Source organism: Arachis ipaensis, chromosome B8, assembly GCF_059453495.1.
Source record: "Arachis ipaensis isolate K30076 ecotype BB chromosome B8, ASM5945349v1, whole genome shotgun sequence".
In the NCBI taxonomy this organism is placed as follows: domain Eukaryota; kingdom Viridiplantae; phylum Streptophyta; class Magnoliopsida; order Fabales; family Fabaceae; genus Arachis; species Arachis ipaensis.
This window is the reverse complement of record NC_142443.1, coordinates 103,639,664-103,652,523: the sequence shown is the minus strand read 5'-3', so window position 1 is coordinate 103,652,523 and position 12,860 is coordinate 103,639,664. Positions and strand designations below refer to the sequence as shown.

Here is a 12,860-nt window from a genome sequence, read left to right as displayed (position 1 = left end):
TATGAGCAGGAGCAAGGACAAGAACATTCTTGTTGAAGCAGACCCTGAACCTGAAAGGACTCTGAAGAGGAAACTAAGAGAAGCTAAAATACAACAATCCAGAGATAACCTTACAGAAATTTTCGAACAGGAAGAGGAGATGGCAGCCAAAAATAATAATAATGCAAGGAGGATGCTTGGTGATTTTACTACACCTAATTCCAATTTACATGGAAGAAGCATCTCCATCCCTACCATTGGAGCAAACAATTTTGAGCTTAAACCTCAATTAGTTTCTCTAATGCAACAAAATTGCAAGTTTCATGGACTTTCATCTGAAGATCCTTTTCAGTTCTTAACTGAATTTTTGCAGATCTGTGATACTGTTAAGACTAATGGAGTAGATCCTGAAGTCTACAGGCTCATGCTTTTCCCTTTTGCTGTAAGAGACAGAGCTAGAGTGTGGTTGGACTCTCAACCCAAAGATAGCCTGAACTCTTGGGATAAGCTGATCACGACTTTCTTAGCCAAGTTCTTTCCTCCTCAAAAGCTGAGCAAGCTTAGAGTGGATGTTCAAACCTTCAGACAGAAAGAAGGTGAATCCCTCTATGAAGCTTGGGAGAGATACAAGCAACTGACCAAAAAGTGTCTTTCTGACATGCTTTCAGAATGGACCATCCTGGATATATTCTATGATGGTTTGTCCGAATTAGCTAAGATGTCATTGGATACTTCTGCAGATGGATCCATTCACCTAAAGAAAACGCCTGCAGAAGCTCAAGAACTCATTGACATGGTTGCTAATAACCAGTTCATGTACACTTCTGAGAGGAATCCTGTGGGTAATGGGACGCCTCAAAAGAAGAGAGTTCTTGAAATTGATACTCTGAATGCCATATTAGCTCAGAACAAAATATTGACTCAGCAAGTCAATATGATTTCTCAGAGTCTGAATGGAATGCAAGCTGCATCCAACAGTACTCAAGAGGCATCTGCTGAAGAAGAAGCTTATGATCCTAAAAACCCTGCAATAGCAGAGGTGAATTACATGGGTAAACCATATGGAAACACCTATAATCCCTCATGGAGAAATCACCTAAATCTCTCATGGAAGGATCAACAAAAGCCTCAACAAGGCTTTAATAATGGTGGAAGAAATATGTTTAACAATAGTAAACCTTTTCCATCATCCACTCAGCAACAGACAGAGAACTCTGAACAAAATACCTCAAATTTAGCAAACTTAGTCTCTGATCTATCTAAGGCCACTGTAAGTTTCATGAATGAAACAAGGTCCTCCATTAGAAATTTGGAGGCACAAGTGGGCCAGCTGAGTAAAAGGATCACTGAAATCCCTCCTAGTACTCTCCCAAGCAATACAGAAGAAAATTCAAAAGGAGAGTGCAAGGCCATTGATATAACCATCATGGCCGAATCCAAAGAGGAAGGGGAGGACGTGAATCCCAAGGAGGAAGACCTCTTGGGACGTCCAGTGATCAATAAGGAGTTTCCCTTTGAGGAACCAAAGGAATCTGAGGCTCATCTAGAGACCATAGAGATTCCATTGAACCTCCTTATGCCATTCATGAGCTCTGAAGAGTACTCCTCTTCTGAAGAGAATGAAGATGTTACTGAAGAGCAAGTTGCCAAGTTCCTTGGTGCAATCTTGAAGCTGAGTGCCAATTTATTTGGTAATGAGACTTGGGGAGATGAACCTCCCCTGTTCACCAATGAACTGAATGCATTGGATCAACTGAGATTGCCTCAGAAGAAACAGGATCCTGAAAAGTTCCTGATACCTTGTACCATAGGCACCATGACCTTTGAGAAGGCTCTATGTGACTTGGGGTCAAGAATAAACCTCATGCCACTCTCTGTAATGGAGAAACTGGGAATCTTTGAGGTACAAGCTGCTAAAATCTCATTAGAGATGGCAGACAATTCCAGAAAATAGGCTTATGGACAAGTAGAGGACATATTAGTAAAGGTTGAAGGCCTTTACATCCCTGCTGATTTCATAATCCTAGATAGTGGGAAGGATGAGGATGAATCCATCATCCTTGGAAGACCCTTCCTAGCCACAACAAGAGCTGTGATTGATGTTAACAGAGGTGAACTAGTCCTTCAATTGAATGAGGACTCCCTTGAGTTTAAAACTCAAGGACATCCTTCTGTAAACATGGAAAAGAGGCACAGTAAGCTTCTCTCAAAACAGAGTCAACTAGAGCCCCCACAGTCAAACTCTAAGTTTGGTGTTGGGAGGCCACAACCAAACTCTAAGTTTGGTGTTGAACTCCCATACCCAAACTCTAAGTTTGGTGTTGGGGAGTCTCAACAATGCTCTGAACATCTATGAGGCTCCATGAGAGCCCACTGTCAAGCTATTGACATTAAAGAAGTGCTTGTTGGGAGGTAACCCAATTTTTATTTAATTATATTTTTATTAGTTATATGTCTTCATAGGTTCATGATCATGTGGAGTCACAAAAACAACTGAAAAAATTGAAGAAAAATAAAAAATAGCATTAAAAACATCACACCCTGGAGGAGGAGTTCACTGGCGTTCAAACGCCAGTAAAGAGCATCTGGCTGGCGTTCAACGCCAGAACAGAGCATGGTGCTGGCGCTGAACGCCAGAAACAAGCATGAAGCTGGCGTTCAACGCCAGAAATATGCTGCATCTGGGTGTTGAACGCCCAGAACAAGCATCAGTTCGGCGTTTAAACGCCAGAATTGCATGCAAAGGCATTTTACATGCCTAATTGGTGCAGGGATGTAAATCCTTGACACCTCAAGATCTGTGAACCTCACAGGATCATCTCAGGATCTGTGGATCCCATAGGATCCCCACCTTCCCTCCTCATAATCCTAGTTTCTTCCACATCTTCTTCTTCATCTATTCTTTCTTCTCCTGCTCGAGGGCGAGCAACATTCTAAGTTTGGTGTGGTAAAAGCATTGCTTATTTTGCTTTTCGATAACCATTGATGGCACCAAAGGCCAGAAAAAACAAAAAAAAAGAGAGAAGAGAAAAGGGAAGACAAAAGCTTCCACCTCCAAGTCATGGGAGATGGAGAGATTCATGTAAAGGATCTATAGCTCAGTGGTAGAACATTTGACTGCAAATCAAGAGATCCCTGAGATACCTCAGGGGATACATGTTCCTCCACACAATTATTGGGAGCAACAATGGGTGGAACATCAAGAGCACTCCATCATCCTTCATGAAATTAGAGAAGATCAAAGAGCAATGAAGGAGGAGCAACAAAGATAAGGAGGAGACATAGAAGAGCTCAAGGACATCATTGGTTCCTCAAGAAGGAAACGCCACCATTACTAAGGTGGACTCATTCCTTGTTCTTAAATTTTCTGTTTTTCGTTTTCTTTATGATAAATGCTTATCTATGTTTGTGTCTTATTACATGATCATTAGTAACTATGTCTTAAAGTTATGAATGTCCTATAAATCCATCACCTCTCTTAAATAAAAAATGTTTTAATTCAAAAGAACAAGAAGTACATGAGTTTCGAATTTATCCTTGAACTTAGTTTAATTATATTGATGTGGTGACAATGCTTCTTGTTTTCTGAATGAATGTTTGAACAGTGCATATGTATTTTGAAGTTGTTGTTTAAGAATGTTAAATATGTTGGCTCTTGAAAGAATGATGACAAGGAGACATGTTATTTGATAATCTGAAAAATCATAAAAATGATTCTTGAAGCAAGAAAAAGTAGTGAATACAAAAGCTTGCAGAAAAAAAAATATCGAAAAAAAATTAGAAAAAAAAAAGAGAAAAAGCAAGCAGAAAAAGCCAAAAGCTCTTAAAACCAAGAGGCAAGAGCAAAAAGCCAATAACCCTTAAAACCAAAAGGCAAGAGTAATAAAAAGGATCCCAAGGCTTTGAGCATCAGTGGATAGGAGGGCCTAAAGGAATAAAATCCTGGCCTAAGCGGCTAAACCAAGCTGTCCCTAACCATGTGCTTGTGGCGTGAAGGTGTCAAGTGAAAACTTGAGACTGAGCGGTTAAAGTCAAGGTCCAAAGCAAAAGAAGAGTGTGTTTAAGAACCCTGGACACCTCCAATTGGGGACTTTAGAGAAGCTGAGTCACAATCTGAAAAGGTTCACCCAGTTATGTGTCTGTGGCATTTATGTATCCGGTGGTAAAACTGGAAAACAAAGTGCTTATGGCCACGACCAAGACTTATAAAGTAGCTGTGTTCAAGAATCAACATACTGAACTAGGAGAATCAATAACACTATCTGAACTCTGAGTTCCTATAGATGCCAATCATTCTGAACCTCAATGGATAAAGTGAGATGCCAAAACTATTCAAGAGGCAAAAAGCTACAAGTCCCGCTCATCTGATTGGAGCTATGTTTCATTGATAGTTTGGAATTTATAGTATATTCTCTTCTTTTTATCCTATTTGATTTTTAGTTGCTTGGGGACAAGCAACAATTTAAGTTTGGTGTTGTGATAAGCGGATAATTTATACGCTTTTTGGCATTGTTTTTAGTATGTTTTTAGTAGGATCTAGTTACTTTTAGGGATGTTTTTATTAGTTTTTTATGTTAAATTCACATTTCTGGACTTTACTATGAGTTTATGTATTTTTCTATGATTTCAGGTATTTTCTGGCTGAAATTGAGGGACTTGAGCAAAAATCAGATTCAGAGGTTGAAGAAGGACGACTGATGCTATTGGATTCTGACCTCCCTGTACTCAAAGTGGATTTGCTGGAGCTACAGAACTCAAAATGGCGCGCTTTCAATTGCGTTGGAAAGTAGACATCCAGGCTTTCCAGCAATATATAATAGTCCATACTTTGGCCGAGTTTAGATGACGCAAAAGGGCGTTGAACGCCAGTTCTACGCTGCAGTCTGGAGTTAAACGCCAGAAACACGTCACGAACCAGAGTTGAACACCAAAAACACGTTACAACTTGGCGTTCAACTCCAAGAATGACCTCTACACGTGTAAACTTCAAGCTCAGCCCAAGCACACACCAAGTGGGCCCCGGAAGTGGATTTATGCATCAATTACTTACTTCTGTAAACCCTAGTAACTAGTTTAGTATAAATAGGACTTTTTACTATTGTATTGACATCCGGAGTTTTATTTTTGGATCATCTTTTGATCTTTTGATCACGCATGGGGGCTGGCCATTCGGCCATGCCTGAACCTTTCACTTATGTATTTTCAATGGTAGAGTTTCTACACTCCATAGATTAAGGTGTGGAGCTCTGCTGTTCCTCATGAATTAATGCAAAGTACTACTGTTTTCTATTCAATTCAACTTATTCCGCTTCTAAGATATCCATTCGTACCCAAGAACATGATGAATGTGATGATTATGTGACGCTCATCATCATTCTCACTTATGAACGCGTGCCTGACAAACACTTCCGTTCTACATGCAACTAAGCTAGAATGAGTATCTCTTAGATATCTAATACAGGGGACCGAGTCCTAGTTATTAGTATCTTCGTGGTATAAGTTAGAACCCATGGATGGCCATTCCTGAGATCCGAAAAGTCTAAACCTTGTCTGTGGTATTCCGAGTAGGATCTGGGAAGGGATGGCTGTGACGAACTTCAAACTCGCGAGTGCTGGGCGTAGTGACAGACGCAAAAGGATAGTAAATCCTATTTCAGTATGATCGAGAACCTCCAGATGATTAGCCATGCCGTGACAGAGCATTTGGACCATTTTCACAGAGAGGATGGGATGTAGCCATTGACAACGGTGATGCCCTTACAGAAAGCTTGCCATGGAAAGGAGTAGGACTGATTGGATAAAGACAGCAGGAAAGCAGAAGTTCAGAAGAACGAAGGCATCTCTATACGCTTATCTGAAATTCTCACCAATGAATTACATAAGTATTTCTATCTTTATTTTCTATTTATTTATTATTTATTTTCGAAAACTCCATAACCATTTGATATCCGCCTGATTGAGATTTACAAGGTGACCATAGCTTGCTTCATACCAACAATCTCCGTGCGATCGACCCTTACTCACGTAAGGTTTTATTACTTGGACGACCCAGTGCACTTGCTAGTTAGTTGTGTGAAGTTGTGAAGTTATGCTTGGACCATGGTATTGTGCACCAGTTATTGGCGCCATTGCCAGGGAGAGAACGAACAACAAATTTTACAACCTCAGAGTAACAATTTCGCATTATCAAGTACCCATTAGCATGCAAGAATTATTTAGAGATTGTTAGTTAGGAAATTTGAATTGGATCTAATTTGAATTTAGTTTGAATTTAGTTTACATTTGAATTTGAGAGTAGTATAAAAGTCCATAGAGAACACTTTTTTAGGAGCTCTTCTGGATACAATTTTCTTCTTGCTTTTGAAATTCTAGCTTTGTAGCATGAGTCACTAACTTTTCTCCATTAAGGGGAGGAGCTCTGTTGAATAATAATGAGTTATCTTTCTCATCTTCTTAATTCAAGCATTGTTGTTCTAAGAGAGAGTTTTGCTCTTCATGACAAAAATTCAAATCTATTGGAAAATAGTTTGAATTTCATTTGAATTCTATGAGTAACTTAGAAAAGGGATCATAGTGATTGAGCTTGAAACTTCTCTCTCACAATTCCTCTGATTTTAGATTTAGAATTTGATAAGTGATATTGAATCAATCTAAATCTAGATCTTAAGAACTGTGTGGTTTTGAATCAGAGATTATGCTTTACCTCTTCTCATGAGCAATTGATCAAGGAATTGGCAATTGATTAAGTAAAGAGAAATTGACTTACCAAGGAATTGGGGTTCAATCACTTATGATTTTCTAGAGATCTTACTTTGCATGATTGAGAAGGGAATGAGTATCATTAATCATAAAGATTCAACATCTCCAACCCTTAATGTTTAATTCATATTCCTCTGCCCAGTCATTTACTTGCTTTCTTATAATTCACGTCATTTAATAGCTTTCCTTTAATTCTTTTCATTTTCTGCTTGATAAACCGTTATTTTATGATTTATATTGTGTTTAATTGTGTGGTTTTATCAAAATTTTACCCACTTATTCATATGATAAGCATGTATTTACAATTCCTATGAGTGACATGCTTTATGAATCCTAATTGAAATCCTTTAATTTAAGTCTCTTTCTTAAAATGAGTTAGTTTCTTTTTTTTTTAGCACATAAAAAATATTATTGAACATCCTTATAAAGTTGTGACTTAAAGTATATTATTAAAGTTTTGTCTTAAACCTTTTTAAACAAGTTTCGATTTATTTTTACGCAAAGTTGTCCCTGACTAGAATTGCTTTACTTAAGCAGTGCCTCTCTTTGGTGTAATTTGAACTTGTTTTGGGGTGATACATCTATTGAAGTTTTAATAAAATCGCTTTCAGTTTAGCTTACACTCCTTTACCTTATACTCTGAAAATTTCTATGTGATTTAAACCTGTTTGGTTGTAATGCATCATCTTTTCTTTTATGAGTAAAACTTTATCTCAGATTTTCTTCCAACAAGATTATAATTTTCATACATGCTTAAAAAAAAGAATAGAAAATACAATTTTGCTCTTAGCCAAATTAATCTTTCCATTTACAAAGTTTGTGTAATCTATTTCCACTTGAATTTATATTGAAATAGTGCCACATTTACGCTTTTATTAATCTTTTGAAGGATGTTTGTTATCCATTTTCTCTTTCAGAACATGAAATGATTTCCCCTTAAGTTTTCCATTCTTTACGAACAATGCATTCGAAAATATTTTTAAACCATACTCTTGAGTTCTATAAACTTTGTTTTTGGTTTGGATATTCTTCTTCTGTAAACCTCATATTTCTTGATTTAGCTTGAATTCGTTTCAAAATACTGTGTTGTTTTTCATCTTATTGATCCTATCCAATCCCTTCGACTCAAGAGTTACTCTTAAAGTTATCAGTTGATCCTTTTTCCAACATTCTTCATTACTTGTTTATCCTTGTCTACTTGTGATTTCAACTATTCTTTCAAATTCTCGCGAACACGATCCTTTTTACTTTTCTTCCTTTTCTATGGTCTACTATCCTTCTAAGTATACTCGAGATTAGTTTTGGCATTTTGTGCGACTATTAGATTTAGTAAACGACACATTAGTCCTTTAGGACATGTTTGGTGAATGCAAAAGGTGAAACTCATAAGTGTACGACATCACAGGGAGTTGTGAAACCTTGTTTTACGTGAAAGAGTTTTGTTGATGTGGGACTTATAACCAGTAGTAAGGATTGCAAAGTGTTTAACAAAGTTGAGAACCTTCAGATGAGTTGCTCAATGAAGTACAGTTAAGAATGATGGAGATAAATTATGTTGAAGTTTGAATAATTGAATCTCTAAAGTTGATATAAGATCAGTATGTGAACGTTAAGCACATCATTTTAACCCCAACTTGTGTTATAACCTTTTGCCGCATTGCTTTACCATCAAATGTTTGAAACATATCATCTGGCACATCAAGTCTGTCTTGTAACTTCTGTTTCACATCATACTTATATCCTTTATATTTTTATGCCATATGAAAATCCTGGTATTTGAAACTATTTGTATATATATATATATATATATATATATATATATATATATATATATATATATATATATATATATATATATATATATATATTTTGAGGACTTGTTGCCATTTCTTTAAATAAGTTCAAAAGTGAAGTAATATGAAAATCTCTCTCATTTTGTATCAATTTTTCAGGGTGAAAATTTTTATAAGGTGGGTAGGAAGTAAGACCTAAGACTTTTGAAAAGTCCTATTTTGAACTAATCTCAAATTATATATATTTATTTATAGTTTTAATTTTAGAAATTATTTTTATTGAAAAATAATTAAAGGCAATTAATTGGATTTGAAATAAAAATTAAGGTTTTTATCCAAACTCTATACTTATGGATTATTTTCCTATTTATGATTTAAAGTTCTAAGAAATTCGAAAATAATGAGGTTTGGCTATTTAAATTAGAATTTTGTCTAATTTTATAATTATTGAATTATTTTTTTATGTTTAAATTATGAAGTTGAAAGTTATGAAATAATAAGAATTTTATATGATTTAATTTTAGATAATTTATATTTATATCATTTAATACCTTAAGTTTAAAGATAAAGAAATTTAATTATATTACCATGTATTTTCAATTAGAATAATTCATTGAGAATCAATTAGTATTTTTATACCACAAATATTTTAAAGTAACTTTAGAGATTAAATTAGTTTTTTTTTTAAAATTAGTACTCTATGCTCCAATTTTATTAAAATTATCTTATTCAAATTAAACCCAAAATCCCAATTTTATACACAAACCCTAATTCTATTAACACACTTTTTACCCTATTCCTAAATGAAACCTTAGCCGCTACTTTTCTTTTTCCTTCAGCAAACCTACACAAAATACAACACCACACAACTCCTTCAGAAGAGAAAATGAAACAAAAAGGGAAGGAGGAGAGGGATCCACAAAGAGAAAAGAGAAGAGGGGAAGGAGGAGCATCGCCGCCGCACCACCACGCCTCGCCGTCGAGCTCATCCCGCCGCCGTCCAGCTACGCCCAGCCCACCGCTAGTCACTGCTGTCGTCGCCAACAATGGAGGAGAGAGAAAGAGGCGAACGCGAGAGAGGGAAGGAGCTCGCGAAAGAGCTGTCGCCGTCAAAGCTGGGTCTGTCGTCGTCTTCGCAGGTTCCAGTCGTCATCGTCGTCTCTGCCGTGAAGCCCGTCGCCGCCGTCCTTCTCGCCATGAAACCAGCGCTGCCATCATCATCATCATGGGATTGCTGCTGTACGTGACGCCGCCGTCGCCACCTCGGAGTCCGTCGCCGTCAAGAAGAACGACGGGCAGAGAGAGGATCCCCAGGTGAGAGAGAGAAACCAGGGAAGGCCGCGACCTGTCCAGCCACCGTGCCCAGTCGCCGCTCGCGTTGCCGGCGCCGTCTCCGTCTGAACCGTCGCCAGATTCGCTGCTGCTGAAGCTTCTGGCCACGCCTCTGCGTCGCCGGAGCTCCACGCCACCGCCACAGCCACCAAAAACCACCACTGTGGCCTAAGTCTGTTTGGGTAAGCGATGCATTCTGAAATCTTTAAATTAGTATTTCTGTTTTAAATTGTTTGAGGATCTGGGGTCTTGGTGTCATAGGATCAAGTTACGGGTCTTGAATGCTGAGTTCTATGGCTGCTGCATACAGCATCAAGGTGCTGCGTCGTCATCGGGGCTGCTGTTGCTCCGTTTTCTCGATCATTCGTGAGCCCAGTAAGTCGTTCCTTGTTCCAAACTCTTTTAGCTGATGTTCTGTTATAGATTATTGAGTTTTACGCGACATTAATGTTTTAGGATTGAGCTAAGGATGTGTTTAGAGGCTGTGGCTGCTCCTGGAACGGTCGGTATTGATGCTGTCGTTGTGGGATAAGAATAGAAATGCAGTTTGTCGCGTAGTTGAATCGCAGAATAGAAATGCAGTTTGTCGCGTAGTTGAATCGCGAATGAGGTAGGGTTTTTCTTAAAATCTAATTTATATTACAGAGTTGTGATAAATAGATATTAATGTGAGAGAACATATGCCTGTGATTATAATTGTCTTCTAAATGTGGTTGTTTGCTGGACTGAATGACTGATTGCTTGACTGCTTGAGTAGTTTGTGATTGCTAAAAAGAAATTAGTTTGAAAGGTTATTTAGTTGATTATTATGAAAAATGGCTTTTCTTGGTTTTGAAGCTATTTTTGATGATGTAAAGGAATTGGCTCTGGAAATGGTTTAATTTTGAGTTAGTGACTTTATAAATGATTTAGTATTTGAGCTGGTTTGATTTTAAAAAGAGATCTATTATGGGCACTGATTCGCTTTGAAAATTATTTGATATTGGAACTAGCCGAATCTTGGAAAATGATTGAGGTTTTGGAAAGGTTTGAGAAATGTTTGGATGGGACCCGAAAAGGGTGGCAGAATCCGAGTTTTAGAGAAGATGCTACCGAAATTTTATAAAATAAGAAGTTTCATTTGAAGTATTTATTTTAAAAGGTTTAATTTTAAGCATTATATGATTTAAGAATACTTCATTTATCAAAGAAAAAGTTATGTTTTGGATTGAGAATTGTTAGTGAACGAAACAGAAAGAAGGATGATGAGGATTGATTTGAAATATGATTTTTGAATGAATATGGAAATGGATATGGATTGACGAATGATGATGATATTGAGAATGGCTTGGATATTGATGAATGATGAATGATGAATGAATTATTTATATGGCTTATGAATTTGAAATATCTGAGATACGAGGTTCCCTGGATTAAGTGCCGTGGCTTGCCACCACGTGTACCAGGTTGAAAACTCGATACTCTGTTGACCCTACGACGTAAGTGTGACCGGGCACTATATAGATTCCCGGGAATGTTACCCCATTGAACAATATTGATTATTTGAGAAAAAGCTATGCATAGACTCTTGGGAATGCACGTCGGGGGACAGTCTAAGGACAATTCAGACTTGTCGGGTTGGCTGGATAACTGACAGATGAGCCTCATCAGCCATAGGACAGGCATGCATCATATGTATTTGTATGCTTTGCTTGGGTTTGAACTTGTTTTGGTTTGCCTAATTGCTAAACTGTTCTTAACTGCTACTTGAACTATTTGCTGTAACTGCTACCTACTTGTGCTTTCCTTGTTTGTCTTGCCTGTGTTTGTCCTGGCGTGCTACATTTGAGAATGAACCTTGGTGCTGAATTAATGACTGTGTTGTTTGATTGTGTGGTTGGTTTCTGATTGAGATTTGCTTATGAGAAAGGAAAGACTTTGAATTTCTGAAAATGTTACCTCTTTGAAAAGGTTTTGAACGATTAGCTATTGGATTTTAGAAGTATTTATAAGACAATGATAATCACAAAATCTGAAAACAGTTTTCTTATTGAATATCTTCTTATGACAACTTTGAAACTCCGTGGTGAGACCATGTGGTTAGGTTCTCACCCCGCCTACAGCTTTACCTTTTCAGGAACCGAATGAAGAAGCTTTAAAGAAGAGTTATACTGCGTTTTGTTGATATATTGTTGTATTAATTAGATTATTTTATTCCCCCGTCTTTGTTATTACAAGTTTGTAAGAGGGATAGGAATTGTATGTTTTATATGTATATTATATTATGAGTTATTATGTAAGGAGTCTTGTATATGAATATATGCCTGTTTGTATTTTTCTTAAGATAAAGTGTTTATTTCCGGTTTTCAAGGAAATCAGCGATACAGTGTCGAGTCACAGGCTCCTATTTTAGTATTTAGTATGTAAAGTAGTCGTAATACTCCTTGCTATCAGAGTAGCGCAGCCGGAAGCGTGACTTCTGATAGTGAGGGTGTTACATAGAGACCTTTAATTATGTATTTTAATTCTCCTTTATCCCATTCGATGCCATGATCCGTGTGTTAAGTGTTTCAGGCTTCATAGGGCATGAATGACTTGGAAATTGGAAAGGAGGCTTGCAAAAATGGAAGGAACACAAGAAACTAAGGAGATGACAAGCGAGCAATGACGCGAGCGCATGGCCCACGCAAACGCACGAAATGGAGAATTCGCAATGACGCGGACGCGTGCCTGACGTAAACGCGTGGATTGGAGTCTGCACGAGTGACATGAACGTGTGAACGACGCGAACGCGTGACAAGGAAAATCGCTGACTGAGGCGAACGCGTGGACGACGCGTACGCATGACCTGCGCGATCTGCAAAAATAACAGAATACGCTGGGGGCGATTTCGGGCCTCTTTTTGACCCAGTTTTTGGCCCAGAAACATAGACTAAACCTAGGAAACATGCAGAAACTCAATAGGCATCCACAGACATTCAGATTCATCACATTAGGATTACTTTTAGTTTTAGATCT

General features: G+C 37.6%; 1 non-coding gene and 1 pseudogene across 1 annotated transcript; one reads left to right on the top strand and one right to left on the bottom strand.

Moving 5' to 3' along the window:
- Window positions 1–535: 535 nt before the first annotated feature.
- Window positions 536–643, bottom strand: LOC148549076 (small nucleolar RNA R71). The gene has a single exon (XR_015898309.1). It is a non-coding gene; the product is annotated as a small nucleolar RNA R71 (small nucleolar RNA).
- Window positions 644–9,577: 8,934 nt separating this feature from the next.
- On the top strand, window positions 9,578–10,035 carry LOC148549075 (uncharacterized; annotated as a pseudogene).
- The last annotated feature ends 2,825 nt before the right edge of the window (window positions 10,036–12,860 follow it).